Below are 6,000 nucleotides of genomic sequence, written 5' to 3'. Positions count from 1 at the left end.
GGATAGATCTTGTGTGTGCGTAGAATTTTTTTTGTTTTCCATGCAACATTTCCCAACAGTGGATATCAGAAGGATAAGTCTGGCAATGCCATGTCTGCGCGCGGAGTGATGACGTTGACGGTCTTCGCGGGGTCATGGATACGCTTAAGTGCAAATAAGGCCATTTAGGTGAATAAATACTACACAATGCTTGTTGAATAAGATGCATGATAGGAGATTATATCCCAAGAGCAATCTGCATTCGTTCAAGGTAGGCTCATTATGGACAATGTTATAGCTGCATATGAGTGTCTTCATTTTATGAAAAGGTCCCGGAGTAAGAATAACTCCCATTGTGCATTTAAGTTATACATGATGAAGGCATACGATAGAGTGGAATGGAATTACCTGGAGGCTGTTATGCTTAAAATTGGGTTGCATCCAAGTTGGCTCAGCAAGATAATGCAATGTGTGACGACATGTCTTTTTCTATCCTGTTAAATGGTGTCTGACAGGAGGAGTTTAGGCCATCTAGGGGGATCCGCCAAGGAGATCCAATCTCCCCTTGTTTATTAATTTTAGCGGTAGAAGGATTCTCATGTTTGCTGAAGTGCAAAGGAACCAATGAGAATGTGCGGGGAGTAAAAGTTGCACCCACGGCACCGGCAGTGAATCACCTTTTGTTTGCGGACGATAATTGCTCATGTTCAAAGCAAATGAAGAGGCTGCAACCATTATTTGAGACACGGTTCAGCAATATTGTGATGCGTCTGGTCAGAAAGTTAACTTGGCAAAATCATCTATTTTCTTTGGGAAAGGTTGTCTGGAGCACCAAAGAAATATCATAAAAAACATTCTTACAGTCTTCAATGAATCTTTGAATGAACGGTATCTCGGGCTACCATCAGATGTGGGGAAGTGCAAGAAGGGTTCATTCAAATATATTAAAGATAGGTTATGGTCAAAAGTTCAGGGCTATATTGAACATTGTATGGCATCATCAGGGAAGGAGATATTGATCACATCGATCACGAAGGCGATCCCAACTTTCTCCATGCCATGCTTTCTTCTCCCCCGAGATCTGTGCAAGCAAGTGGATACGATGCTTCGGAAAAAAAATTGGGGCCGCAGGAAGACCGTGTGAGTGTCTTGGGAAGAATTGACCATGCCTAAGTATTTGGGAGGATTAGGTTTTTGTGACACAGAACTGTTTAATCTCGCCATGTTAGCAAAGCAATGGTGGAGGATACTACAAGACCCAGATTCACTTAGTGCAAGAATCCTAAAAGCTAAATATTTCCCCTCAGTTAATCTTTTGGATTCGGAGCTAGGGTCCCAACCATCTCAGGTTTGGCGATCAGTACATGCAGGGTTAGAGGTACTTAAACAGGGATTTTTAGAGAAAAGGCAGGAGCCCGACTTTATAAATAAAGCCACCAGGCAGAGTACATCACCAGCACCCGACACCCAAACAGAGTTTAAACACCAAGGAAGTTAAGTAGCATTACAAGGCCACCAGCCTCACATGGCACGCAGGCCAGCATAGAACTAGATATCGTAAAAGAGAAGATCAGGAAGCCGTCCTCAAAGATCGCCGAAGAAGGGAAGATGCCGTAGATTTCATCTTGGATTGCATGGCGTCGAAAGCCTGGAGGTCCCCCTCTTTAGTCAATAATCTCCACTGCTGCAAAAAACCATTGGCTTTAAATAAGCAATTGACAGGGTTAGCCGGAAAGATACGCTCAATCGAGAACTTATTCCTAGTAGTCCACAACGACCACCCTATCGCAGCCCAGCCAACTAAGAAAACCCTTTTAGATTGTCCAGATAAGAGATTGACACACTGCCTCAGGTCTTCAAAGGAGGAGGGGAACCAGTTAACATGCAGCCAAAGTCTGATGCAGCACCACATAAGTTTCGCTAAGGAGCAATGAAAAAAATATGTTCGGTGTTCTCCAGCGCCCCACATAACACGCATCTATCGGAACCCGGCCCGTTCCTTTTCTTAATCTGGTCAGCCGCCGAAAGCTTACCGCGAACAGCTTGCCAAAGAAAGATCTTGATCTTAGGTGGGATTCGAGCCGACCAGATATCTTTGAACTTGACCGAGTGTCCACCAGGGATAAGCTTAGAATAGGCCGATTTAACCGAGAAGCGCCCCGAGGAGGAAAGGGGCCACACCACGGAGTCCTCTTCCTCCGAGAGCAGGGGGAAGCAAGCAGTAAGGCGCTGCCAATCTTCCAACTCTACAGGGGAAAGAGAACGCCGAAAATCTAAAACCCAACCCTTAGCCGAGAGCTCAAAGATAGAAATCTCAGCATCATCACAGTAAGAGAACAAAGCCGGAAAAGCAACCACCAGCGTGGAATCCCCGACCCACCAATCAAGCCAAAACCGAGTGGACTTACCGTTCCTGACAACAAACTTGACAAGGGACCGAAAAATCGGCCGGACTTTAACCAGTTGACGCCAGAATTGAGACCCACCAGAAGCAGGAGCAAACATAGGGCTCGAGGAGGGGAAATATTTAGCTTTTAGGATCGAGAGCCAGGTCGGAGGTTCCTCAAGAGTCATTATCTTCCACCACCATTTGATCAGGAGACAGTTATTCATAACCCGCGTATTAATAATGCCAAGGCCCCCTTTGTCCTTGGGGCGACATATAGTGTCCCATCTGACCAACCTATATTTGCGTTTATTATCCGCAGCATTCCAGTAGAAAGCACCCCTATGCTTGTCGAAACCAGAATGAACCCCATTAGAAAGAAGATAGAAGCCCATCAAGAACATTGGGAGTGAAGAAAGACAAGAATTGGTAAGGGCGACCTTGCCCGCTTGCGTATTATATCGACCTCGCCAAGGTAATACTCTGTTGCCAACTTTGGTGACCACCGGGGCGAAGTCTTTCGCCAGAAGCTTAACCGGGGAGATGGGAAGGCCTAGATACTTGAGAGGAAAGGACCCAAGAGAACAGTTCAGAAGGTGGGCCACCCGCTGCGCCTCCAGGTCCGAAACCCCAGTCACAACGACCTCACTCTTGGAAAAATTGATTTTAAGGCCTGAAAGCGCTTCGAAGCAAAGCAGAAGGAATTTCAGATTGGTGAGACTGTTCTCATTGAGCTCCATCAAAATGATAGTGTCGTCCGCATATTGAAGATGAGAGATGCCATGAGGGATAAGGTGAGAGCTCACCGGGGTAATATGACCGGCCAACGCAGCTCGAGAAAGGATGCGAGATAAAGCATCAGCCACAAAATTGAAAAGCAAAGGAGATGCTGGATCCCCTTGTCTGAGACCCCTACCGTTAGCAAAAAACTTGCTAGTTTGACCATTGACAGCCACAGCCGTGTGTCCACCAGAAACCAACTGCATCAGGCGGTGCATTACAGGCCCCTCGAAACCCTTAGCCAGAAGGACTTGCCGAAGAAAGTTCCAACTCACCGAATCGTAAGCCTTCTCAAAATCAAGCTTAAGGACCACCGCCTTGGTCCCTCGAACCCGCAGGTCATGTATTATCTCATGTAAACAAAGCACCCCGTCCAAGATGAACCTCCCTTTGATGAAAGCAGACTGGAAAGGGCTAATGGTCCGATGCGCTATGGGAGACAGCCTAGTGGCCATGCCCTTAGCAGGCATCTTGGCAAAGTTGTTGATTAAAGCAATAGGCCGAAACTGGGAGATGAGATCAGCGCCCTTGATTTTAGGTATGAGGGTGAGGACAGCGTAGTTAAGTCTAGACATGTCAACAGTGCCCAGCCAAAACCCTTGGATGACAGCAGAGATGAGGCCTTTTAGTTGGGGCCAGAACTGTCGAAAGAAAGGGATGGAGAAACCATCGGGGCCTGAAGCCGCGTTAGAGTTGGCAGTCCGAATAGTGTCAAAAATTTCCTCCTCAGAAGGGGGAATAAGCAGGAGCTCATTATCAGCGGGCGAAACCCTATCAAGGGGGGCCCAGAAGCCCGGGGCAAGCGAGAATCCGAGGTCTGGTTTAGCCGCAAGCAGATTAGAGAAGAATTGTACAACGTGCCGAAGAATGACCGATGGGTCCGAGACCCTAACACCATCAATAATGAGACTATCGATCAGGCATCTACGCCGTCTACCATTCGCAATGGCGAAGAAGTAAGCCGTGGGCGCATCACCCTTAAGGGTCCAATTAATCGTGCCCCTTTGCTTCCAATAAACTTCCTCTTGGCGGTGGATATCCAGAAGCGCCTTCTCAAGGCCATACCGAACTTGCCACTCGGCCTCCGAGAGCCCACCATTATCCGCACGGTTGTCAAGAGCGCTAATTTGGGCGCCCAGCCTAACTTTATCGCGCCTCGCCTCAGCAAAGTGGTTCTTGGACCAGCCCCTAAGAAATTTGCGAAGGAAGTACGAGACATGATGCCAATCATCCATAGGGCCAAAGGTACGGTGGGGAGAGATTAGACAGTCCAAGATCTTCTGAGCCAACATACTAGGAAACCCCTCCACTAATAGCCAGGACGCATCAAATTGGAATCTTTGGCAGCCACTGGGACGAAATCCGTCGTCTAGGATAAGGGGAGCGTGATCAGAGCCAACAATGGGGAGGGCACGAAGTGAGCATCGAGGAAAGAGACCATCCCAAGCAGGGCAGATAAAAACTCTATCAAGAACCGAGCGAATCGGACACGCCTGTCGATTAGTCCAAGTGTAACGGGCCCCAACCCTCGGAATTTCACGAATAGCCGTATCCCTGATGAAGGCATTAAAGGCCGCAGCCAACACCCAAGAAAAATTGGCAGAGCTCTTATCAGAAGGGTATCTTAACAGGTTAAAGTCACCCCCAATCGAGAGGGGGAGCTGACAGGAGTCTATTTTAGTAAAAATCTCATCCAAGAATATTTGAGACAGGGAATGATCAGCCGGACCATAGACCACCATAAGTTCGAGAAGGGTATTGTTGGAACGAAGGGAAACTACCACACTAGCCCAGTAAATGCCATGGTCAAAAGCCACAAAATCGAAAGTATCATTATTAGTGCCCAAGAGAAAGCCACCTGACTGGCCAACGGAGGCCACAGAATTCCACCTGAATTTATCAATCCCAGCAATAGCCGAAAGTTCAGAAGGAAAGAAGGATGGTTTAAGGGTCTCAACGAGGCCAATAAAATCAATTTTTTCGGCACGCACTAAATCCTTCAGTTGGTCCCTGCGCCCCCTAGCGCAGAACCCTCTGATGTTCCAAAATAAAGCCTTCATCTGAAGGAGAGGTTTTTAATTCGAAGACTCGACCTGCACGGAGCCTTGCAGGTTTTAGCACGTTTCCCAGCCCCGCGTTTCTGAACCGGAGGCACCTGACCCCTGTCAGCCTCCTCCGGTGCCCCTCCGGCCACAACCAGAGGGGCAGACACCCCAGCACCAGCCTCCTTGGCCTTTGCAATATCAGCCTGGGCACGCTCATTAGCACGGATCAGCTGCAACAAAGAGGAAGGGGAGCCCAAGCTAGCGTCTAAACAAATCCCCACATCATCTAATATCGTAATGAGGTGCTCATCGGATTGAGAGGGTAAAACTAGCCTAACAGGAGACGGAGCCAAAGGGGGGGACGGAGATGGGAGCGAGCCCGAACCTGAGGGAGGAAGATCGCGCGCCGCCGCACGCCGAGCCGCCCGATCCACCACACGTTCGCCACTGTTGGAGACACGGCCACTCTTGCGAGCGGTGGAGGCAGGGGAGCGAACAGGCACCGGGGGGGCCCGACCAGGAGAAGCAGCAGCCGAAGACGGGCCCGAGGCCGCCCCCAGATCCACCTCCAGCCGGCGACAGAGCCCAGCCGCGGACTGCCTGGAGTCCCCCGAGGCCCTGCTCTTCGCGGAGAACTTCTTCACCGAGGACTTCTTCCTCTTTTTGGCCGCCGAAGGGCCCACCGGAGGTAGGTCTTCAATGCCGGAGAGCGAAGGGGAGGTGGGGCGAGCGGGCAGGTTGGAGCACGCCGCCGACAGGGGGGTGCCCTTCGATCCACCCGCAGCCGCCGGCCCACCCTCCACACCAGGC

Source organism: Triticum aestivum, chromosome 7B (genome assembly GCF_018294505.1).
Source record: "Triticum aestivum cultivar Chinese Spring chromosome 7B, IWGSC CS RefSeq v2.1, whole genome shotgun sequence".
NCBI classification, from domain to species: Eukaryota; Viridiplantae; Streptophyta; class Magnoliopsida; order Poales; family Poaceae; genus Triticum; species Triticum aestivum.
This window is presented reverse-complemented; position numbering follows the sequence as displayed.